Source organism: Plectropomus leopardus, chromosome 1 (genome assembly GCF_026936395.1).
Source record: "Plectropomus leopardus strain MGB_pleo_1.0 chromosome 1, ASM2693639v1, whole genome shotgun sequence".
Taxonomy (NCBI): Eukaryota; Metazoa; Chordata; class Actinopteri; order Perciformes; family Serranidae; genus Plectropomus; species Plectropomus leopardus.
The window spans coordinates 22164171-22190883 of NC_142176.1; the positions used below are offsets into that span (position 1 = coordinate 22164171).

Here is a 26713-nt window from a genome sequence, read left to right on the forward strand (position 1 = left end):
CTGTGTTACCCCCAAACCATGAAACAAGCCCATCCATGACGACTGCTGCTCCCTTTATCTCATTCCCGCTGACTGGAAGTGCTATTCCTGTTCATACAGTCAAATGACATCTGAATATACCGGTCATCCAAAATGGTAATAGAGGGGGACCGGGTGCAAACAGTGGACAACCGTTTTACAGCTGTGCAGGATCAGTGGTAACTACAGTATCACATCACAGCATCACAACATTTTCTTTATGAGAGAAATAACAGTCACAACAGCAGCGACACACACAAAGCAATTCTACCATCTGCACAAACACAATTAATCAGATAAATAGAATCTAGTCCTATCACTAAAAGCACAACAGCACCGTCACAAATAAACAAAGCTGCACTTTTGAATCATTCGATGTTAACAGACAAAGGATTTTGTTATATTTGTAACACGTATAAATTACATATTTATAATTTAATAATTAAAAAAACAATATGTGGGCTGTGTAATGGCTAATACCACAAAGGTTTAGGAAGCAATTTAAAATTAATTAAAATAAAATCTGATTAAATTAATTAAAATAATCAGATGAGTGAAATATTTGCATGAGAGTGTTTTTCATTTATTCTTTTCCATTTTTGCCTTCAGTTATTGTAACTAACTTTACTGCACCTAAATGTTTTTATTCATACAATTATTAAATGTTCTTTTTAATAAATAAAAAAAGTTAAAAATAAAAATCTAACCCTGATAAAAAATATTAACAAAAAAGGAAGAAATAACTCTGACCACAAGTAATGAGTTCAAAATAAAAATGGCCTATTTTCAATTATTTTGCAAAAACACTGCCTGTGGTAAAAACCATCACTCTGGTGGCACCTCAACAGCTCACAGCTCTCATGAACGCAATACTTCCAATATCACAGTCAGGGATGAGCATGAAATAATATAGTTAGCTCCACCGAACACAACGTCTGACAAACACTTTTTGAAAAAATAGAATACATAGAAATAAAGCCAATGACATTCCTATACCTTTGCCAAGAACTGTTATAATTAAACATAAATATGACGATGAGACAAGACGGGGAAATCAGACAGGTGAGATGACAGTAAACATTTCTGCTGTCTTTGTTTTGTAACAGAAGACGGAGAGAGAGGGAGGAGGAGGAAGAGGAGAGGAGTGTTACTGTCAGACAGGGGAGGAAGGGAGATCACTCGAGTTTTGGCACAGCAGCCTACCTGCCCTATAACACAGCACCTTTGAGTTTCTAATCACTGGGATTGAAACACACGCAATTTACTGTTGCAGACACACAAAAATACCAGCATAAAGAACTATATAGGGACACAATAAAAGAGAAAGCTTAATGTGAATATTATCACCGATTTAAATTAATCAACCAGTTTCCCCTTTTTTTCCCAAATGTCTTTCCGTCTGCTCCTCTCCAATCTGAAGGGTAGGAATCTGTTTATCTGACCTCTTCCCCTGATTCCTCCTCTATAGCCCATGGCTATCTGACCCCTCCACCCAACCCCCTAACACTCCTCAGCCCCCTTATTTTTTGCCTCTCTCCCTCCCTGACAGTCTTAACGTTTTGTTTTAATAAACCTGTTCCCAGTCAGTTTTGTTTCTCCCATCGTAAACTAAAAGCCTAAATCTTAATCCTGCAGATGCTGACAACCACAAGAGCTTTGTGTGGCTGGCTCCCAAAACATACCAACAACTACCATCACCCCTTTTTCTCCCAGCACTCTCTCCCAGCATCCCTCGGCTGTTTGCGCGGGGGTTTCCTCTCTTTCCTTTTTATCTCTGCACTCACTCCATGACCCCTGTTCCCCCTGTTTCTTGCTGTCTGACCTACCCCCCCACCCACTCACCCACACACACACACACACACTCACACACACACACACACACACACACACACACACACATACACACACACAGAGAGAGAGCTTCTCACCCCCCTTTCTGTTTCCCCCCAACGGTACACATATCCTATCCTTGCCTCTCTTCGCTCGCAAAACCTCCCTTTTCCCCTCTTTCTTTTCCCGTCTCTATGTCGCGAAAAATATCCGAGGCTTACTTCTAATTCTCGCAGCTTTTAGCTCCATCCCATCCGAAAAGCACTCGCTATTTTTCACCTTATTTATGGAGATTTTCGGCTTGCAATAACACCTAAACGTCAAGATAACAGTATAATTTTTTGCGATGAAATCCATTTTTGGCAAGATTGGTAACTAGTTATAGGTAAGGCTATAATAAACTATTGATTCTACTTTTTTTTTTTTTTTTTTTGAAAAAGGCCCACTCAGCTTGGACAGGCTGTCTCTTTTTGCAAGCCTCGTATTTTCCTCGGAGTGTGCAGCCTGTTCTGTTTTGGCTATGTGGAAGATATGTTGTTAACTTTAAAAAATCCTGCAAATGTTAACTGGCTAAGCGGCTACTAAATGCATGCAGTGACCTATAGGTTTAGCCTGAATCACAGTTTAAGTTTCCGGCAGTAACTTTGGAAAGATTATGTCTGCTTAAGGTCAGACTAATAGGGCAATGTTTTGTTTTCATTCCGGTCAGCGTTTCTCGGGGAAAAAAAATGTTCTCTTGAAAGTCAGATACGGTAGCCAAGTAGTTGGAGGCAGCAGCTCCAGCCTGCCTATGTCTTCCCTAAACCACATGTCTGTTCTCTGAAACGCAGCTCAGTCTCTCAGGCTGTCCGTGTACAAGGTCCTGCTGATCCGCTCTTGTCATGAAGGAGACCCGGGGCTTCGTTTATCTCAACAAACCACATTCACACAACACACACACGCTTCGCAAACCCCCCTTTCGCGCACGCACGCACACATCCACATCCACGCGCACACATGTCGATCGATTTGCATGTGACTTCGTCAGGGAATGAGCGAGAATCGACTTAAAAACAACGCTTCAAAAGAGGCAAACAAGCGGTGAAAAATAAAAAAGAAAAGATGGACAAAGTGGGGGAAAGGGGAAAAGTGTAGCTAGAGGAACTAAGACAGGGCGGAGGGATTGTACATTTCAAACAGAGACGTGTCGGAGAAGAGCAAAAATTTGTTTAACCAGAAGAGGATTTTATAAGCATACGACGGTGCCGAACACCCCCATGGATGTGGCAAGTGTCAAATCTGTCAAAATTTAGAAAGCGAGAGATGTTTCCCTTTCGCCGGACGCACACGGACCCACAGGCTGGACTTGGAGCTCCTTTTCTGGGCTGCGCTCATGTGGAGCTGCCGCTGCCCTCCGTCCGCTCAACACAGCCCCTTTTCTTACTGCATCTGTGCCTCAAAACACGCTTCTCGACACCCATAAGCCCACTATACCTTTTCCCGAACCCACCGAAATGCATATATTTGTTTCAAAACCGTGTTTTTCTACGGTCAACTGCTTGGAGAGGATCGCTGTCTTGCCCATTTCTTATCTTCCATTCATGAGGAGGAGAGGACGAACGCTGATGTAAACACAGGTAACGATACGAATAAGAAAAAAATCGAGAATAAAACCAAACTACTTGCATGAAAATGAACTTGTGATCGCCAGTCATTTCTCACAATGTGAGAATTAGCCAGCTCCGCTACACGTAAACTACGAACAGATAGGGAGAGAGATTCAGATAAGTGCACAGCGAAAAGAATAGGATCGTGGAAACACAGAGAGGAAAAGAGACAAACGCAAAGTTGAAACTTACAATTTCTCGCTGCCGCTTTGTGATCCTCGCTTTTTAATCCAGTATTGAGATGATTTAGCTAAAGATCCCATCAAGGCAGTCCCCTTTTGGTCAGTTTGCGCTTAGGGTGGCAAAAGAAAGATCATTGTTGTTGCGGAGTGTAAAAAACCGAAGTAGGTAGCTACTATTAGTTGTTAAAGGCAATATAAAAATAATTTGGATGCAAAGCAGGCGATGAGTCTTGTGTTAGAGGGAGCGAGGAAGAGGTGAAAGTGAGATCTGATGATTGAAAAGAAAAAACTCTTTGGATCTTTATTCCTGCTAATTAGTTTCCTGCAAAAAATGGCTGTGATTAATTCAGTGCGCATGTGCTTCATTACACAGGCACGAAGGGAAGGGCTAATTAGCCGCCTTCTGGATCAATAAGATTCAGCAAAGGAGAGAGCTCGGGAGAGAGAGGGAGGGAGGGAGGGAGAAAGAGGAGGGAGGGAGGGATGGATAGATACAAGTAGAAAAAAGAGGAAAGTAATGATCAGGAATTGAAAATATGGAATTAAGAACAGCGGAAAGTAAGAGTTTGATTAGACGGAAGACAGTGAAAGTTAATACTGGAGCAGGCAGCCGCAGCGGGCAAAAGCCCGACGCACAGCTTTTTCCTCCGCTTTTTTTTTTTTTTACACTTTTTCAAACGTTTTCGTCCCGGTTTTTGCTTTTTTAAATAAAAGATATGCATAAGGCGCGGACACCAGAAGTACACAAGCGATCATGCTTTATTTTATTCTGTCTCTTTCGAGCCAAGTTTGTCATTTTGGTCGTGTCAAAGCTGCACATCGGGCTCTTTCTACAGTTAGTTTACAGTTTGAACTACTTATTGAAATACATAAGTGAGTTACAGCGGCTGTAGTGACTCGAACAGAAACATGCTATTCAACTTGTACATAGGCTACGTTAACAACTATCGTGCTTGTAAACAACTAAAAAGAAATACTTGCTCAAAAAATGAAGCATGTTTAAAGCGATTTCTACATGTATGCAGAAGTGTAACAGCAGCTGCCTCGGTGTTGTAATCTGCAATGAAGAGTTTATCGTAAACACAGTGGCACCTAGATATTATCAGAGCTAACAATAGATTTGTGTCTGCAAATATATATTTTAAGCATTAAGAGAAATACCATTTGCTCAGAGACAGAAGTTGACATTTCATAATCCTGATGCGTAACTTTAAAAATTTTAACTTTGATGAACTTGTTGTGTTCAGCCTATGCACAGCCGATATTGAAACCTGTGTGTATTTTTCATGTTTACATTAGCCTACAAAAAAATGTTGAAATTCTTATTGATAAGAGAAGATTGTTAGAAGTTAAAGCAATATATGTTTCCTAAACTCACACATTAGTGTGTATGCATGGATTAATTTGAATAAAAAAATAAAATAAATACCCAGAGTTATTTTCTTAAAAAAAGTGAAATTCAGCTTAGAGGAAAGTATGACGGAGATGATATAGGAAAGGCGTGTTGTTTTAACTGTCAGCTCAAAATATGAATTGAAGTTCAAATGTAGGATTTTATAACACTATTGTAACATAAAAGAAACTATTTGTTTCAGTGATGTGAGGGCATTTGTAGTATAAAATAATTTTCTAGTGAAATTGTGAAACACCTGAGAGCTGCTTTGTATTGGTACAGTATGCAAAACAGGTCGAGCTCTTTTTTTTTAGAAATACTTGTTGAAGCCTCATTGTGTCCTACATGGGTGTGACAATTTATTTAAATTTTGCAATGTGCGTCGAGGGTGTTTAGAAAATATAAAGTTGTTAGCCAGCACACCAGTGAGAGGGTATAGCTGTGACACAGAGGGATGATGGGGAAACAGGTTATCGTGACATCTATTATGAAACTGCTGGGAACACGATGTCAATACGTGTAGGTTCTTTTAAATAATAATAACAACAACACAACAGTGTTTTACAGAGATTTGTGACAAAGTGACAGAAGCCGTCTGGTCAGCTCCGGCCTGTTTACATTAACTTTGCCAAATATGATACTTATTCTGATAATATGATGAGAAGCCCAGATGACCAGGGTGTCATCCCATTTTGATATTTCGTGATTGGGAATTTCTAAACGCTTTCATGATCAATGCCAACATAAAATGTGTTCTCTCGTTTGTTTTTCATAATACTTTCCGCAAAAAGCACGTCGCCTCTGTAACGGATGTCCTCTCGTTTCCTCCGAATGAAAAGACTGCATGTATTGCAAAAAAATCAACCTTTGAGTCTCTCAGTGCTCTTTGTTATGATAATTTTATTGTTGATTCTCTGAGGAAATGGACAATCCCTCACTCTCAGTACGCACACTTTCTGTGCAAACAGCTCCATATAGAGTCCTGGTCCACTGAATGCAAGTAGCAGCTCTCACTGATCACATAACGTGCTGTGTTTATTGAAACAATACGGATTTGATAGTCTGCGCCTATATAGTGAATTCCGATACAGACTTAATAGTTAAACGGCACATATAGTCGAATCCAAACATTGTCCAAACATGCTAGAGAGCTTTAAGTGGCCATAATACAAGAGTGTGTAAGAGATAAGCCATAACTGGGTTAATAAAACGGCCTGAGATATTTATTTTTTTCAGACGTGTGTTGGATAGAAATGCATGGCACATATAAATCTAATGGCTGTTTTTATTTTCTAAGATTGCACACTATGTTAAGCAGCTCGTGATGTTGTAGTGGTGAAGATGGCTGATGAAAAATACAGGCTATATTTTATATTTTCCAAAGGCCTCTGACTTAAAGGTTAGAAAGGTTATGAAAACCCCGTGGGACGCGGCGTTTCCACAGATCCAATAGCATATATCCCTTAGAAGAGCCTATGAAAATCAAACTTCTTATATTGTAGCCTATATGACCAAGACCCAACTCCCCCTCTCCATCTCTCTCTCTCCCCCTTCTTTCTCTCTCCCCCTCTCTCTCCCTGCTGCTAGAATATATGCTGTGCTGTAACACGGCATTTCCTCAGCACTTGCCATCCATAAGCCGAGGCAGCCACTGATACCTGTTTTTAAGCGATGTAGCATCTCCTGTGTGGCATGCCTCTCTCAGACAAAAAACAAGAAACTGCATCGCCCCGTCGAACCGCTCACATTTTTGCAGTGTGAGAGGCAGACTGCAGGAATCTCGAGGATTTGTGCGTGTCTGCTCTCTCGGGAAGAAGAGATTGTAAAAATGAATAGGTTGAAAATAGCGTGCGAGAGGAGTTAAAGGGGCTACGAGATAATAAAAGAGTCTGGTGTAATTTGAGGCTTGTAGGAAGCAGCTTTGAGCCAGTCAGTCGCCTAAAGCCTAACAATGCAAACTTCAGTTTACAAATTTATGCAAAGGCCTGATTGACATTACTCCATCAGTGACCATATTGAGTATGGTGTAGGCTAAATCAAAAGAGGAGCAGGCAGACGGAGGCCTTGATGCTTTTAGGGCCTATGCATCACTGAAAAGGGAAAAAGGGGGGAACTGACAGGGTCTGAAGCTTTTGTGTTACCAGCGTTCAATTGCGCCTCTCTGTGGGAAGGATAACTGTCCACGTGCCAGCCTCAATAGGCATACATCGATGAGTGGCATTGCAAATTCAACACAACCTGTGGCTATGACAGCCCGTGGATATGACAAAGAAAGGCAGAGTAGCTTAAAATGCAAAACGCTGCGTAGATGTGGGGCACATGAAAGCGCTTGACCATCACCAGAACTGCAAGGAACAAAACAGAGCATTCACACAGAGGCCAAAGCCCCATAATCGCCTCTAACGTTGGGGATTTCGCAGACCCACGTGCACCACATGTCAACTTTTAAAAAATATTTATTTCAATAAGTCTTCAAATTAAATCAATTTTAACTTTACGTTATTTTATTTGAGTATCAGCTACTGTGTGCACGCGCACGCGCACGCGTGTATACGCATGCATGCGCAATCCCAGACAAAGCACAAAGGGAAACAGAGGAAATGAGCAGGGGTGAAAGTATTTAAAGATAAAAGCTGCAATCGAGAAAAGTCCCATAACTTTATAAAGAGATAACAACCATTATATTCCGAAGGATTTGGGGATTTAAGATGCTTATAGGCTGCAATATTAACAAGGAGGGTGTCAGTCATATGTTTAGGCTGTGGTAAACAGAGATGAAAAGGGCAGCAGGCATTCTTTAGGAAACAATCTAGGTGAGATTTTGTTATGAAAATATTTCAAAATAAAAATATAGTGGAGGTGGACTGGGGGCTAAATGTGGGACAAAAATGAAGAATTGATGGGCTTATTTTTTAAATGAAAAAAGGGTATTTTACTGTAGTGGTGAGGTTAATGGAAAGACATCTTAAACATAGTATGCAGCAGCGCCTTTAAGTTGGATCCTCAGCTGGTTTTAGGGTTGTAGCACAAGTTTCCTATGGAGGGCAAACCCTTTCTGAACTCACTTTAGCTTATTTTTATTTATTTTATTGTCTTTCAAAATTTAAATCATCCACAATGAAAAAACTTTATGAAATGACTTTAATTAATCGTATTTCCGCACCACTGTATTGTGTAATGTAAAAAAATGTTCCCTGTAACTTGTTAAGGAAAAACATTTAATTTGAATTTTAAGAAAATTATTTCAGTCGTTTTTTTTTTTTTGTTTTTGTTTTTGTCTTTTCATGATCCTCGACTGAATGAAACAGTTGAGGCTGCGCTGTTTACCATTACATCAGTGCACATATGAGAGGCTTGTGTCCGGCTCTCAATGTGTCTAGGGTGGATAGGGCAGCGCAACCAGGTGCAATGGGAGCGCCCTCTTATGTTCAGCCTGACCACTGGGATCAAGCAGCGCATCAACTCCTTCACAGGAGACAAGCGCCTGCGGACCAGCTGGTCTTTGCAGAAGCGCACCTTTTGCCTTTCAGTCTAACATCATATATTAGACCGCCTCGCGTGTGACTGATGTAAATCAGCACGGTCGGGTTATTGCGTGGTCAGAAGGGATGTAGCTGGACTGAAGAAGGCGGAAATTACAAACATGTCACACAAACATTTTACGAAAATAGGTGGTCTATTAATTGACACTGCACACTGTCAAAAACTGCCATCATTTAAAAATATATCGCCCTTACTGTTAGAGAGAGAGAAAAGAATCAAAAGTGCAACACAGATCAAACTTGAACTTGGCCTAATTAGCGGAGCATCCTGTACAAAATCAGCATATGCACAAATCTAAAACGTTATTTAAATAAGAATATGTATGATTAATTAAAATGAACTTTCTAGATCGATTATAATTTGTCTTTGATTGATGCAGCATGTTTTACACTCTGGATGATTTTCCACCATCATGCTTATAGCATAGTCTATGTCCCAGGTGGACTTTTTTTGTAAACTCTTATTTAAATGCATTTTTATTTCTTTGTCTTTATAGCAGTATTTGCAAATATCCCAACACTGCATTCGACTGTGGCCTCGTAGTTTCCTTTTTTATCCTTGTGTCATGTTCACAGGCACACGGAGAATGTTCTTGAGGTGGATTCAACTGAGTGTGGTGAATTTTTGTGTGTATCCTTCTGTATTAAACTAAAATGCAACGTGTATAATTGTAATTGCTGCTGTTTTACTTGCAGTCTTGCCTGTATTGTAAAGTATGTATTATATCAGATAATTTTGTCCAGCATTAAACTGTTTTTAACTTTATTAGAGATGCAGAAATGTATTTTCAAAGGAAATCAGTGTTTTACATGACTAAATCCTGCACTGTACATATTGGTGGATATTTTGTTTAAACGTTTTAAAACATTGTCATGTTAAACGCATGTGTGTGAGAGTTTTTTGCTTGTTTGTTTTTATTTATTTATTTATTTGCTTGTTTGTTTGTTGTTGTTTTTTGCTCGAGATGTTCTGTATGTCTTATTATGGGAATGTTTTCTCATTTGTTGACTCAGTGACTGCCTGTTTATAGAAATATGTTTCAGTTTATTTTTGGTTGATATTTTATTCTAAGTAAATCCTCTTGAAATGAAAATATTAATATTAAAATGCTCCTGGACAAAATTTCGATGTATCATCTGCCCGTTTGTTTGTTTTTACATATTTTAACATTGCATCCTGAGATTCAAATATTTCTAACGAAAATGTGAAATTGTTTTATACATGTTAATGTTAGATCGTATGCAAACCAGCACACACAGGAGCAAACCTGACATCACATTTCTGAATGCAGTTTGAAGTGGAAAAACAGGTCCTGTTTTCTGCTGCTGCTGTTGTGATTTTAGAGTTTGGAGTAGAAAAAAAAAATGACGAGCGGCCGTCTGGTCAGTCTGCCTCATTTACATGAGAAACAAGAAGGCATATCAATTCCTCTCTCTCTCATCCATTTACTCGTCCTGCCAGTACTACCTTATTAATGATCCTATGCATTATTCAAAAACAGTTTGGACGTTTGGATTTTAGGAAAAAAATAGTCGTGTTAACACAATCAATCTAAATCTGATGTCTGTCTGTCAATATTTGAAAAATGTCGTGGAACAACCAAATTGTCCGATGTTTGCTGACTTTACTGGAGTGTCCAGATTATTTCACCCTGACCGGTGCGATAAAATCGAATAAAAGAACACGCACACCAGACACACACCATGTACACACCACGCGCACAGACCCCCCTCCCAAAAAAAGCAACGAGCGTGGCTTTCTCTGTGTCTGTCTCTCCCTCCTTTCTCTCTTTCAGTGTGTATGTGTGGCGCGCGCGTGCGTGTGTGTGTGTGTGTGTGAAGGGGTTGATCACTGTGTCGCATCAAATGAGTTAAAAATGAAGAAATATTAATTTTGACATATTATCAATTATGTTGACATTATTATTTACTATAATTACAGAAGTGCACAGGTGCAAATGTCTGCCTAAAACCAATGAAACGCACGCACGCGTAAACACACCACCACCAACAACAACAACAAAACAAATCTGGATGTGAGCCTGCAGAGCCATCACACCTCACCACCCTCAAGTTCATACATTTTTGTAAGAAAATCAGTTTCAAAGAGATTTTTTTTGTCTAAATTTATTTCTATTATGACATATTAAAGAATGTAATTAAAAGGTTCTGTTTGTCAATGCATTTTTTTTCTTTTTGTATGTTTCAAAAGAAGATGCCTGCTGGTAGCCGTCAGATCTCAATATCTTACAAGTGCACCCAGATATAGATTCCAAGCTCACGAATAGCAAAAACACTCTGCAAACCAAATGCGCAAAAACACAAAATAAAAAGTAATAAAAACAAAACATAAAGACAAGGGTTAAAATATCTGAAATTTAACCACCGCATTACAATTTATCGCTTAATTGTCTTAAGAAATATGTCATTTCTTAATTATTCTGAGGCAAAAAAAAAAGAAAGACAGAAAAAGAAAGAAATGAGCACAGACCAGGCCTTGTGATAATGCATATTTCAGGTCGGGGATACAGTGAATAATGGAGAAATCCTGAGAGCTGCTGTCACAGACTCTGGGTGAGAGACAGGCGGGACTCGTGGGGTTTTACGCGTTTTGGAGAGACTCACTGAAACAGAGGGATCCCAAATCAGAGCCATATGACCACTCCAGGCTACAGCAACACTAGCTGGTGGTAAACCGACCCAAAATGGAACGGAGGGGGGAAGAATCGCGGATCCCCACACCGCCGAACCCATTCAAATACCACCGTGTGCTTGCTGCATCTCGCACTTGAATATAACAAAGTTAAAGAGAGTAATTTTCCTTGATGTGCAGAGGAGCCCCCGAACAACACGACGAGATGAAAGATGACAGGTGGAAGCGACACAGAAGGCAAATACAGATCTAGGATTATCGCCAGTGGGTCAAAACCAAATCCTGCGTCACACACATGCAGCCTCTGGATGCCTCAACATCAGTTATCTACAGTATGGCCTGGGTCACACAAGACAGCAATAATTCTTAGTTTGTCCTCTGATAATTCACGAAGAAAACACGCAAGCCTACACGCAGAATTTTAAATATCGATTGTAAAGCTGTTACTACGCCAAAATGTCACACCAAACAGTTGATTATTGGAGAATGAATGGAGTTTTACAGTTCAAAGCAATGACGTTAATATGAGGACAACAATGATGCCGTTTAGCGAATAATGATGAATAATCTTTATAATGACGACAATGGACAAGAGTGGCCTCAGTCTGATAAAGAAAAGGACACGTTTTTCTTTTTCATACATTCTTGTCTGACAGTGACATGGACCCAGCAGCCACTACACACATTCACGCGCTAACAACCGCACCTCTCAGTGGGCTGCAATTCAAACAAGTGAGAGCTGCAGACATGGGTGGGACCATGTACAATTTTACATGCTTGGAAATCAACAACTCACATCACACTCTTCCACACAACGCCCTGCTGATGCACTGACAGTGTATGTGGGCAGTATCTAGTTAAGAAACAGACCCAGCAAGCTCATCTGAAGCCACAAAAATCTCCAGGAGCTTCGGAGCCCCCCCCCCAACCCCAGGACCAAAAGCCACCCTGGGTTGTGTGGAAGTAATTTTAGATGGTCAAAGCAACTGAGGCAGAATTATAGATGTTTAACCCTTTGCGGCTCTCCTTAACTTTGCCTGTGTGGCAGGTGATCCCACCCATATTTGCTGTGGGTGGTGAGTTTTGAGGGTTAGGGGTCATGAAGCATTGCCTGTCCATCAATTGGTTTGGCCCCTGTGCTCTAAATACCTCTGTGGAGGTGAGCCCCCCACCCCTTGCTTATAGCCCCAAGTGTTCCTGGAGCCAATAAAACCAAGCCATTAGTGGAGCTGTTCCCTTTTTAGGTGTTAGCTTGTTAAGGGAGTTAATAGTGAAGGTGTTTACTTTTGCATGACAGGCACACTACAGGAGGGGTGAGCCAAGACCTTAAATCAGGAGCCCTGCACCAGTTCATCTACCGATGCTCTCTTCACCTATGCCATATATACACATATGCAATACCGCAGTCAAAAAACACATCAGTTGAGTGTAGGTTTGAGCACTTTGACACTGGCAGTCAAAAGCTTTGCATACAAAAGACAAGGAAGTCACTCAAAAACAACACCTATCTTTGGTACCTGCACTCCCAGCCAGCATGGCCTGCTCCCCTGCCAAGATCACTTTTGTGTTATGAATTTCTGTACGTGCGTAGCAGTCGGCTGACCTCCTTCCATGTGGCAAAAATACTAACCTTCACCTAATTCAAGCAAATACTGTACGTTTTGATTAGCTCAATTGCTAGTCTGGCTATTGGACTATAAAATCTGACAGGTTTATTTAAAATAATCTTGGAAACTGATTGCCTTGAGAAAGGAAATCTCATTTTTTTTTTTTTCTTAATTTATGTTTACTTTGTATCTGATTGTTAAGTTTACATGAAAGTTTGCTGCATTTACTTAATTTTGTGAAGTTGTAACTTAAAAATGACAATTAAAATTACCTTGCCCTCTCTAAATGTTAGCAACTTCAGTAACTCAATTTAGTCTGACCAACCGTGATCATGACCAATGATGAAGTTAGGAGAGCTGCAAGTTCTGTTTTGTTACCATGTTTAAGAATATACAAATATGATAGAAACATTTGCAACCAGCAGAATACAGATATATTGCACAGTATATTTGGTTTACTGAGGTTGCTTAAACTTGGAAAGATTGATTTAATGAAACTTGTCACATCTAATTCGCAACAACTTTACAAAATTAAGTAAATATACTTAATTTTAAGAAAACCTAATTAGATGTTATGTAAACATAAATTAAGACTAAAATACTTACTTACATTTTTCAAGTCAGTTGGTTTCCTAGTTTTTTTGTACGTAAAATCAACTCCTCAGATTTTACAGTGTGTGTGAGAGTCAGATAATACAGAGAGGGAATAATAGCAGCAAAGAGCTGTGGTTCCTTCTTAACAGTGAGCCTACACATAAGCATTCACACGAGAGTGACTGACATCTTGTTAGAAGAAATTAGTGACAGTTTAATACTAATTCTGTCAGATATGTGATTACTGAATAATTTGGGATGTTATAAATCTTTACCAACTGATTCAAATCCAGCTAAACAAGCTGTTGTGCTGCTTATAAAGGCAGAAAGATATCAACATGAAAAAAAAATGTCTTTGGATCCTGAAAAGGTCATACCCTCCCTGGGGTCAAATGACAGACAGAGATGTGATATTCTCCTTCAGAGGATAAAATGTGCACGCTGGATAACAGACACATTAATTCACTTCATGGCAGTTTGGGAATTAATCTGGAATCATCAATTTGGTCTTTTTGGACATCAATTAAAATTACAATTTGCTGTGATTACATAAATAAAAACTAACTAATTTGAGGGTATATTTTGCCATAACAGAAGCTTTTTAAGCACCTCACAGTGTCCAGTTTTCAGACAACAGAAGCAGATCTTTGTAGAGTGAGGCTTCCTCACATCCAGCCACTAACACACAACAGATTTCTGCACATTGTGATTTCCAAAAATAACTTCTCGGCCTGAAAGCAATGGATTGTTTTCCCACTATGAAATGTTTAATACAATGTAATGCAATTTTAGATTTTTTCTTTTGTTTGTAGTGTCTGAAGATTGTGGTTTCATTTGAGAATGCAAACTAAACATACAACCAGCATAATCCACTGTAGATCTAACGTGTTTATTCTGCCGATTTTGTTTTGTATTTCATGGTTGTATGGTATTTTGTGTTCTGTATACATTGAAACCTATTCTGTGTTTTATGTTACTCAGCTGTTTTTATATTCACTTTAGCTGTATTTGTTTTAACAGGACATCTTGAATCTGAGGAAGCACATGCCAAGAAAATGACTACACTTTTAATTGTAAACTAACCCATCATATGTGGAGATGAGTAATACAGGGAACTTGATTTACTCCTGACCCCAGTTAACTGTGTGGTGCATTACATGCCAGAATCTGCTGGATTTCTCTGCCTGAGCTGCACGCTGACGAAGAATTTTGAGATATATTGGTGTGTTTGTGTCAGTGTTTGTGCATTTTGAATATTCACATGATATAAAGCATGTAACAAGAACGATAACCTGTGTTTTGTCTTTTTTTTTATCATATGTTTTTGAATACGTTTCCTCAGGAAGAAAAGGGGGCGAGACAGAGGAAACCGGTTTTAACGTATTCTGTTTAGAATTGTAAATGTATTGCATAGGCCCTGCTGTCCAATTACATATATCTTTCATGTATGAAATCATGCATGTCTTTGGCTCTAAAAGGGGGAGGGCTGGCACAAAGGGAGCTACCCCGACTGCAGCAGAACAGTGTGCAGCCCACATGAAAAATAAGGTCTAGTGTCGGAGCCCTGGAGCCCTGGGCAAGGAGTGCAGCTCCATCAGCACACAGGCCAGGGAGGGGAGCTGCTTTCCTCCAGACTGAAGCCCTCTCCCCTCCTGACTCCTGCTGTATTATCATCGTCCTATTGTGAGGCAGCTGACCCTTTGGGTCCTAAATCAGACTGTAAAGAAAATACATTTCAGATCACGTCCTTAATTAGCTCAGCAACGATAAATATTGTTTCTTGCGCTTTCAAGTGTTTTATTTTTCCCCACACTAAAAATAATCTTTAAACATGCAGGAGTAAAAAAAAAGAAAAAAAGCTGTTTATTTGTTTTCTCTTCTTTCATTCTCATTTTCAAAACAATGACTTGCTACTGGGTACTAAATTTCAGTGACCTAAATTTTGTAAAATTACTTTGAACTTTACAAAGAAAGCTCTTTAGATTCTTGACGATATAACTCATCTCATTCCTTATGTCCTGCTGGTTTCACTGTCTTTTTTTTTTTTTTACAGTATATATTTATATTATTGTTTAAATGCTTTTTTATTTTTAATTAGGCCTATTTTAAGGGGAAAATATTGCATTCCTCTGTAGCTGAGGAGCTAAAGTTAGCTATTTTTTGTATGATAGTGGTGGTGGGGGTGCTTTGGCACACAGGTACAAAGCTTTATCTCAATATCCTTATATCAGGCGCTATTTGATTCCAAGTCATCGCCTGAGAAAAAAGTAAAATACACAGAGTCCCTTATCAAGCAGAATAATTTAATATAGTCCAGATAACCTGGGATTAAGTCTTAATCACTGACTGAAAATGTGTTGTCAGTCTTCTACAAAACAACTGGGAAACCAGACCCTAATAAAACTAGGAGAGTGACACTGAGTGAAATCAATTTCAAAGTCACTCTGAATGGAAATACTCATCTCACAACCAGGTGCTATGAAGCCGAAAAGTGCACACATGCATCAGAAAAGTGCCATTTTTGCACATTTCTAATACAAGACTCAAACACATACTGTTTATCTATTCTTATACACACCACACACACACACATGCACAAAACATAACATACACCCATCTGTAAACACACACACAAACAGCGGTGACATTTTATCAGCTACAAAATCACTCTTGTCCCCTTAGTAAACTAAAAAACACCCACGTCTTGGAACATTCACACATCCCATCACTGACAGTATTAACGATAACTGTTATAGAAATAGTAGTCATGTAATCGTGTGAAACCATGAATAAAATCTGTTTCATATTATTTGTTACACATTCAAATGTTGGTCTGCAGGTTTACTGTGTATGTCAGCATGTGTTAAAATGCCCTCACAGCAGCTAAGGAGAACAAGCACACGTATGTATAATCCACCTGGTCATCCACGTCAAATCATGTGACATTTCTACACTGTAAAATGTGACACGTTGATGTTACTTTAAATTATCTTGGAAACCAAATGATTTGAAAAAGCAAATATCACTATAAATCTTAATTTATGTTTTTTTTTTTTATATCTAAGTGTTCATTCTACTTGAAATTTAGCTCTATTTACATAATTTTGTAAAGATGTTGCAACTTAAAAATGATAAGTAAAATTACCTTGCTCTTTCTGAGTGTTAGAAACTTCAGTAAATCCAGTTAATCTGACTTAATTTGATCTTAACAAAAAGGATTTTGCCAGTGATGCAGTTAGAAGATTTGTGATTTCTGATTTCTTAACATGTTTAAAAATACACAAATATAGCTGATTAGTTTGCAGCCGGCAGAATACGGATACGTATATAGCACAGTGCAGTTGATTTGTTTTCGTCGCTAAAACTTGGAAAGATTGATTTAATCAAACTTGTCATATTTAAGCTGTAAGAACTTCCCAAAATTAAGTAACAACATTTTAAGAAAACTTAACAATTAGATATAGAGTTAACATAAATTTAGATCAATAATTACATTTACTTACATTTTTCAAGGCAATCGCTTTCTTAGATTTTTTTAAAAGTAAAGTCGACTTGTCAGATTTTACAGTGTAGCACATTAGCTCTAGCTCTAGCTGGTCACTGGACAAATCTGCAAGAGGCCAGTGAAGAACCTAGTGCAAGCGCTTGTCAACCGAACAACCTCAACATATTCAGAGCCACTAATCTGAGAGGAACAAACAGATGAGCAGAGCATGAAAGTGGGACATTTATCAGCCTTTACACAAACTCTGACGGGAAGCTAACTGTGTGGGGGACACAGACTGGGGACAAGTTAGCTTCAAAGCGCTGAGGAAGTTAAAGGGCTTAGGGCTTGGACAGCAGGAGCAAGGGGAACTTCACAGCCTTACCTGATGGGGTTTTTGGTCTGAGTTGCCACCACGCGGAAGCCTCTCTCACTGTGTTTTCTTTTCAAGTGTCTGTTTGAAGTCAGCAGGCAGAAAGGTCACGCCCTCTCGGTCACAGCAGGTTCGTTGGAGCAACGGTGGATGGCCAGTGGCTATTGCTAACGTTCAGACTTTCGTCTCTTTCTTTGTATACAGGGAAAAAAAAAATAAAGGAGAATGTAAAGCTATTGATCCGGCGCCTGGGCACCTTAAGAAGTTTTGGTGATATACTCCTAGAATTCCAGGTATTTCCAGGGTTTTCCAAAGCTATATGGTTTGGGATTTAGGGACTCCCGGGTCACAAAAAGAACATGTCAGGACGTCACCATCACCTGGAACAAGAAACAAAGAGAAAGAAATCAGAGTCAGAAACATGATTTGAACACGGTTGGAAATCATGGCAGCAAAGAAAGAGTTCCACTGCAGTCCTGTCAGAGCGTCTGCATCTTCTCTACCTCATCCCTGAAATCTGAGCACATAATAAATGTCTTTCAGGAGAAGCAAACCAGAGCAGTATGATACCATCAAGACTTCAAAATTAATCAGCTGTTTTTAGAGCCAACAAAATTAATCTCTAATTATTTGTATGCTTGTACTGCAGCAAAGCCTCTTATGATTTCAAGATTACATTTAACAGCAAATGAACTGCTGTGAGTAATTTCTCTTCTCATGCCACTGAAGACTTCTGTAGAATGAGAAAGATTTCCGGAGGAACTTAATTTCCCTGTAACCAGAACAAGACATATTCCTGTAATGGCATATATAATTGCCTGTTCTGCAGAGGATCTCCCGTATACGACAACAAAGTCTCATAGACAATACATATTTATTCAACTGTCAATTCCAGCGATGAAAAAAAAATAACATGTTAAAAAAAGACTTTGAATTCCACATGGGCCTGGTTTGTGAAGCTGGGTAAATATGCTTGTCATATGTTCCAATAGTTCCTCAGCGACAGAGATTTAGTTAGGGAATACAGGCGGGAGAGGCAGACAGTTTGTGATAACTGAATAGCTCTTTTGAAGCCACTTCCATTTGGAAACATTGTGCGATTATTTTTACCTCTGTGGTTAGACTTGAGTTAAAGCCCATGTTTAATTGTTCCCAAGAGTTCTTATTGTGGTGCTGATAAGGGGCTCGGGGAGCAACATTTAAAACTGCAACAAAAATAACTAGACTCTTGCTCATTGGCCACAGGTCTGAAAGAGTGACAACAGCAAAGAGAGGGAAAGACACGTTAAAAAAAAAAAAGACAGACAGATGTTCAGGGACAGAGGTGTTGTATGGATACGGTGGATTGCATCTGAATGGTTTTATCAGTTCCTCTTGGTCTTGATTTCAGTATTTTAGAATCTCATCACTTCTGTTCAGATATCAATTTCAATAGTGATTTTTTAAATGTTAAATAAAGAGTATACGGTATATCACCTGTTAATCAATAAATGTAGTATTTCCACGAAAGTGTTACAGCAGACAGAACGCAGCGCTGTTAATTGTGATCTCTCTTCCTCTATCTTTCACTCCGTCCGAGGCCACGACTTCCCGGATTGTCAGGGCGACCTGTGGGAGTGTGTGTGTCGGATCAATAGCCCACCCACAGCAGAGCCGCGGGCCATCCCTGACCTGGGCTATTGATTAGGCCTGGCTCAGCTGCCAATAGCAATGTGCTGGATGTGACACCAGGCTAAGACAGGAGCTGAGGAAGGGGGATTCTGAATTGCCAGTGGCAGCCCCACAGCACACCGCAGATAAAAGTCAATTCCACTTAACCAAATCACTGACAACTAAATAGTTAGCAGACAGAAGAATGCCGAGAGTCTCTGATGGCAGCAGCTGGATGGCTTTGGGGATTTCCTAGCCCCCTGACCTGTGTCGGGGAGCACAACAGGCCATGGGAGAAACACTGTGACATACTCAGGGCTCTATTTGCGCAGGCAGCATGACCTCTGCCTGCACGTCAGTCTGTTTGTCTTTTAATCTGGTCACTTCTCACTCTGCAAGTTCCACTGGTGTCATTAATACATTAGGGACACCTTATATCAATGGCTCCCTTTAGACTGATTATCTGGAATCATCCCAAAATCATTATCAGGTCTGGAGTAATGATTGATGTTTGCTTCATTTTGTTTTACAGTTAATCTAAAAATAGAACAATCCAAGGGCGTAGGTTTCGTTTCAACATTGGGGGGGACTCATATGAAATGGTGGGTTTTGGGGTCCTTCACTTAAAAACAAATACTTAATTTCCTGCATTCTGGTGAATTTTTACGCACCAATTTGTGCTTTTTCTGCATCCATTAGTGGTATAAACGTCAAGAATTTTGTCTGAATAAAAGTTCTCTGCTACTTACATGTTTTTATTGGATAGATAGATACTTTGTTGATGTTTACAGAAATTACTTTATTTGGCAGCTACATTCCTAAACACAATGACACAAATGACATTTAAAACAAAGAACATACACATTTACATCTTACAAATAAAAGCTATACGTAATGTATAAATACAAAAAAAGTACCCATATAAAAATATGTTCTAAAACTTAGGAGGGATGTTCTCCCCCGCATCCCCCAAAATCTACACCTATGGAATAATCAACTCATTTTAAAGATATCAGAATTATGATTTTGAGCGCAATGCAAAGAATGCTGCTTCTAAAAAAGCAAATATAAAAGTCTTTATACTGCGTGAATATTTATTTTTGCAGCAAATCATCAGATTCTCAAAAGTAGCGATTAAATGTAAGCTTTACAGTAGTGTGTTCCCCGTGCCTGCATGCACAGATGTAATGCAGCCCCACTAAAGTTGTCAGACTCCTTTCGATCCATCTTGCTCCCAGTCATTACCAGTCCATATTAGAGTAGTTTACATGTCACTTTACTGGGTCTTAGCCTCGTGAATGTAATTCTGTGGCCACTGCCTCCTTGTGCATTCAGCACCTATCTATGGCTCCATATCTCTCCCAGTAATTGCTGAGTGACAGAAAGGCAATACTGACCACTTCATTATAGGACAGCCAGACTGACTGGACACTGGCCTCTTGGCTCTAGGTCACTCCGGCCAGACTGACCTTATCTGCCCAGGTCGTCAGGGGTCAGTCACCCAGAATTTATAAGGACTTTACTAGAGTTGCCGTGGGTGCCATACAGCAAGGTCGCCTGACCCTAGCGGACTGCTTATATCAGGTATTGATTGCAGTTTGTCTGCTTCAGTTGAGGCTGGACTAATCTCCCAACACTAGGGTCTCAGGGGCAAAGGCTTCAGTGTAAAGTTAAGTATTGGAAGTAACAAGAGTGATGCTAGGGGGAGTGGATACTAGTGGCCATAAGAGGGACGCAACAAGAGTTGTGGGGCTTTGGGGTTTAAAAAACAATATGTGTAAGAACAGGGACATGTAGTAGCAGGACTTGAGCTACGAGTAATGTTCAAACCTGGAAAAAGGTTTCTATTCTTAGGGTGCACTTGGGGGATGAAGTTCTGTGCATGACAATTTTATTGAGTAATGAAATAAAGGATGTTGTAGCAACATATATTGAACAACTGCAGTACTGTACTTTGACTGAATGAGGCCCTCATTCAGTCGAAGTACAGTACTGCAGTTGTCTCACTCACTCTCAGTCTGGCTGTGGCATGTTTAGATCACCCCGAGCCTGTTTTCCAGTTGAATTATATTAAAAGTTTCAGAAAATACACTCTTCAAAATACTTTTTAAAAAATAAGAAAGTTGACTAAATGTATAGGGTCCCCACACATTTTTATGAATTAATTTAAAAAAAAAAAAAAGCACTTTTCCATAATTATTCCATAATATTTACCCAATTTCCATGACCTTAAGTTCTTTAAAATACCCTGTATGGTCACCTCTCTGACAACAAGCATTCTGAATTATGGGTCTGCACACTACCAACAATTAAATTTAGACAGTTTTGGTGCAGAGCCTCCATCCACATATATACAGTATATAGATATACATATACGGGTACTTTTTATGTTTCTATTTTTTATACTTTTAGGGATGCTATTGTGCATCCTTTATTCATTTATATATGTATACACTTTTTATAATGGCAGAGAAGCCAGATTGCATGTTAAACGTTGTGCTTTTTATCTTTATACATTTCCTATGTTATTTATTTTATTTTTTATTACTTTATCATATGCGATGTACATGTGTAGTCTGTCTATCTGTGCAGCTAGAGTCTGCATTTATCTTGAGCCAGGTATTATATTTGTCATTTGACAGCCATTTATTATTAAATGCGCACTTCCCTGGCATTTGTGGATAAGGAAAGTGCTAGCGCTCGCTAACTTTACTTGTATGTTAGACATTCTCGCCGCTAACTAGCTGCATACACCAATGTGTATTGGGTGATAGCAGTGACATTTTAACAGCTACGCAACCCAGCACTAGATTTTAGTGCAATGTATTTCACATAATGTTAGATGTGTTTAAGGGTTTTTATGAACAGATTCTAAATAAATAACAGCCAAAACAATTTCTATTCAAAACTTTTCCAAACCATTATTAATTCCAAATAATTTAAAGGCCCTGGAAAACAGTTTTTCTAATTTCATTACTTTTCCTGTAATTTCATGACCATGGGAATGCTGAATGTATGATGTTTCCAAAATCAATGAGTATCATGGTAAAAAACTGTGATCTCCATATTATCCAAAATAATCATGATGATTTTTACCATATTCAAAATGTCCTAAATGAGGGTCTGCAGTCTGAGTCTGTTTCCTCTTTCTGTCTTGTAGACAGGATGCCAATCATCTGTGTGTATGAATTCAACACGCACTATTTATTCATGTTGCTTGTTTGGTTTCCTGTTGTTTGCTCCCAAGATGGTTAAGTTTAATGAACAAGGTAATATGCGTAATATGTTTAAATCGCCACTAATTATTCCCCCAAAAATTCCAAAATCCAGCTGCAAAAACAATTAGCCACAAGTTTTCTGTCAACCATCTTCAGCTATAACATATGGATAAAGACATGTGTGATTGTTAGTCTGCAACTAAATGTGTATTTGTGTGTATGTCTGCACTAGCTTGTGTCTGCGCGAGACCCTTTATGTACATACTAAAGCATCCCTGACGCTCGTTAGATCTTGTCTCTCGGCAGCTGCTTGGCACCGTTCATATTAAATCACAATAATGGCAGATGAGCTCTCGCACAAGAGAGACAAGCATCTGTTTGAAACTGCACTTTATTACACTTTGTTCCTTTAATCAAAAAAAAAAAAAACAACGCGAAAAGATAACCCGGTTTTTTAAAATCCCAGATAAACAGCAACGATTGCATCTTTAAATAATAAATGATCCCCTGCCTCTTACAGACGGGAGTATAACTGAAAATAATTGAAGACAACAATGTCCTATAAGAGCACCACTCGAGCAGTGCTGATTCAGAATCTCTCATAACTTCAAACATTCAGTCATAAAGTATGGATAATCCGTAAAAGAAAGCCATGCGTCTGTTTACAATTTCCTTCTAATTAAGGCTACAGGATGGGGTCTACCTTTGTTAAAGTTGATGTGTGTTTGTTAGACTTCCTGAGAAAACTGTAGCACTGGCAAATTAGGGGTGGAATACAAAACGAAACAAACAATAACACTCTAATATGATCTGCAGTCAAGGAATAAATATTTCACAATCTGTCTACATTTGACACACTTTCAATTGAGAACAAAGGATTCCTAAACAACAAATTGCCCAAACTTGGTCTTGAGACAATAACCTTTTTGACCTGCGTTAATTCACAAAGTATGGTAGAAACTCCCACTTCACAACTGGGTATGTTATCTGTCCTCAATTTGTTTGGAATTTAAGGACACAGTGTTACTTTTTTTTTTTAAGTCAACGAGAAATTTCTGTCAGCAGCCATGGAGGGGAACAGATTAAAAAAAGATCAAGAAACAAAAATCCAGAGTAAGATGAAGATGCTTATAATGGCATGCTAGTTTATAACTATTGACGCCCAGGACTGATTAGCCTACACATGCAGCCTGAGTGAATAACTGGCCTTAAAATCATGTTCGTTATTTTCAGATGATGATACACCACAGCATTTTACTGCATAAGGCCAATGCTGAAGTTGTATCATATACTGTAAAAATAATGGACGTAGCTACCGTGATGTTGCAAATTGGCTTGTGTCCTCAATTTCATTTTGGCCATCGCCATCTTGGTTTTTTGGAGCCAGAAGTGAACATATTTGGACAAAAGGGTACAGCTGTCGAGAACAGCGTGGCACAGACAGCCTGTCAATCAAACAGCCCCACCCTTAAACATGCACAAATTTGGGTTATAAGTTTTATAAAATTTAAAAAAACACCCTGCATACAGCTGTCATGAATATTGACAACTGTTATACATTAGTCATAGAGACTGAAACTGATTTTGCACCAGGATGTAAACATGTCTTTTTCAGTTGGGCATTTTAACATCTACAGAGTGGTCTACAGAGTGCCCCAGGGATGACTTTTTTCTGTAGGCCGACGTTAGCATCACTCTGGTTCCCTTGTCAAAACAGCGATGGGATTTTTCCATTGGATATGGATTACTGTAGAAAGATCTTTGGCAAACAAATGTTTATGATACTTACATGTTTTGTTCAGCAAGATAATCCTCACAAATAAAGACCACTTGTTAGGCTATAAAATAACTACACCACAGTCGCATCAATCAACATCGCCACCACATTAAGGCTGTAAAACTTAATTTGGCGGGGCTCAGCGTGATGATGCCCTATAGTCTCATTGAACTACTTGTTAGCAACCTCCTTTTTAAAGACACATAAAAGTGGGATATTTACTGACGTATTTTATGTCTCAGAATAAAACTTGAAAGTCTTGTGTGTGTTAACCACAGACCTTATTTCTGGCATCTAACCAAAAAACTCATTAAAAAAACTCACTGACTTTGAGACGAGTGAGCTGGAGGTGCTGAAATGCTAATTTACAGGTTTTAGGACTCATTCCTGTGGTTCTCTATATACTCCGTTTTAGAGCCAGCCTCAAGTGGCCATTTAAATGAACTGCAGTTTTTGGCACTTCTGCACTGGCCTCATTTTTCGGTATCAGAGGCTGCTGTTTGGGGTGAACTAAAGAGTATGGAAAATCAGGTAAGTACCGTGCTGATGAAGGTGATGTTTCCCATTCTCCCTCTGTGAACCAGGCCAGCAGTGTGCTGTGTGTCTAAGAGGGATAAGGCAGTGCTTGATGATTAATCACTGGACATAATAAAGCTTCTCACCATGAGCACACAGTCCAGCTGATTCTATGATATGATTGGGGCCGATTAGAAAAGAGAAATAATCATTCCTTACAGTGCATTCATAGTACACTCTAATGATATCTTCTGATTGGACCTTGCGGAGAAGATAATAAGGGCCGTCTTCAGAATGGACTCCGAGATTATTTCTTTAACTTCATGAAATGGGGCCACGGGCCTGGATGCTGCAGATTTGAGGATTAAGATAAGCTGACCTTTCACATTATGTTGCCATGTATAAAAGATGAAGTTTACAGTCCCTCATCACATTAGACCTTATCAATGGGTAGAGCCTCTGTGAAGCCCCTTTGAACATCACAATGGCTTTCAGTATACAACAGGCCTCTACCCCCTAGTGTGGGATTACTGTGCCGGTGTGTGTATGTGTGTGTGTGCTGAAAGGGGTGTGTTGTGGACGTGCATGCTTGCTTGTTTAGGCAATAGTAAAACACTAATACAGTGTAAAAACTTTAATTTTATCTCCGTTCTTTTTTCATGGTCATGTGGGACAAAAGATATTTTTAAAAAAAACAAACAAACTTGAAACTGTTAGGTGGAATATTTAACGTCTAAATTTTAATGATGTGGCCTGTTATTATAAAACAGATCTGACAGGAATTGGGTATTAGTACAGTGTTCTAGTGTAAAATCAGTGCATATCAAACATTTTCTCTCTCACACAACACTGTCAGGCTCTGCCCCTGAAAGCCCATGTTAACTCCTCATGTTGTTGGGACAGGTCGTTCTGCCCTGCTAGCGAGACACCCAGGAGGAGAACAGCAGAGAGAGCGTTTCATTTCCACAGTTCTCCAAAATATTGTCGTAAGTCTTAACATCTAAGTATTCAATGAAAAATGAAAAAGCTGTCAAATGGGAGGCAAAGTGTCGCTTGTTTCAAATGCAAACCAGCATACTTAAAACACTTTCTGGGATCAAGTGACATTATGTTGAAACTAGAGGAGTAATCCACCTGTCAGTTACAAATACTGTCACTTGTTTCAATCTCAAAACAAGTGAAACTATATTTGAAACAAGTCAAGCGATCTCACCCCGGTGGCAGGTTTGTTTTCTCTTGTTTTGAGGCACAGAAAACTAAATTGAACTTAGTTACTTAAAATTTTGCTAAATTTTTTTAGAACTCATGACCACTCTGATAGTGAGTGACACTTTTGGATCATATGTGTTCAGCAGAGCCGCACTCTCTGCTGGGCTGGGCTCAAGAGCCATAGGCTTTTTACAGGCATCAAACTAGTGGCCAACATCTCCAGGCTTCTTTGATGTGGGAGGCATTGCTTACCCCTATAACTTACAGCCCGGCTCTGCAGGGACTTATTTTTATAACCTCTATTATTTTCTATCATAAATATTCAAATCCAGATCTTAAATCCAGAGCTTAGTGAGGAGAATAGCCAAAAACAACATGCAGCTCTTCAGCTTTCTCCCAGCTCTCGCTGCTCTATAGAAAATCATTATGAAGATTAATACAGAAATCAAACAGAATGCTGAGACGAGACTGTAGGACCCAGTAAAAATAATGCACTCATGTGAAAGACTCGGGATGGAATTTTTGGTCAAGGATCTTGGGCTTTTTTGTTCTTTATTTGTTTGAGCATTTTTGACATATTCCGCATTTCCTCCTTTTGGCTGTGAATTAATATTTGCAGCTTGAATATTAATCCTGATTCAGTAGTGGATTAGTTTGCTATTGTCCCCTCTGTGCTGAGCCCTAAATAAAGGCGCTGACATGAAGAGGAAATCTATACCTCTCTGCCCTGCAAACAAAGACCTCTGCACCCAGAGATAACACATGTCCCTGCAACACAGACCCCCCTACTCTACCCACATGCTGGATTCTCCATCTCCCTCTCCCTTGTCTTTCTCCCTCAACCCTCGATTCCACATTTCCCCTTCTTCTCACCACTCTCTTCCTCCCTCCCTCTCTCTCTCTCAGAAAAACTTTGCCATGGTAGATTTGCAAGGCAATTGTGCCCTTAAACCGCGCCTCTTCCTCAGCTTATACCATGCATTTTCCAGAGTTTATCAAAGAATACAATGGGGTTATGCTT

General features: G+C 39.3%; 1 protein-coding gene across 4 annotated transcripts in view; it reads right to left on the reverse strand.

Annotated features, from left to right (window-relative positions):
- The window catches only part of zfhx3b (zinc finger homeobox 3b), a 321985-nt gene that overhangs the window by 145543 nt on the left and 149729 nt on the right, over nt 1-26713 (reverse strand). For 2 of the 4 annotated variants that reach the window (XM_042490018.2, XM_042490101.2), the window contains exon 1: nt 3687-4368. The gene's annotated coding sequence lies outside the window, so the exon portion shown is untranslated. Of the gene's footprint in view, nt 1-3686; nt 4369-17334; nt 17703-26713 lie in introns of those variants that run through there. The other 2 variants (XM_042489953.2, XM_042489873.2) reach the window with 2 other exon arrangements.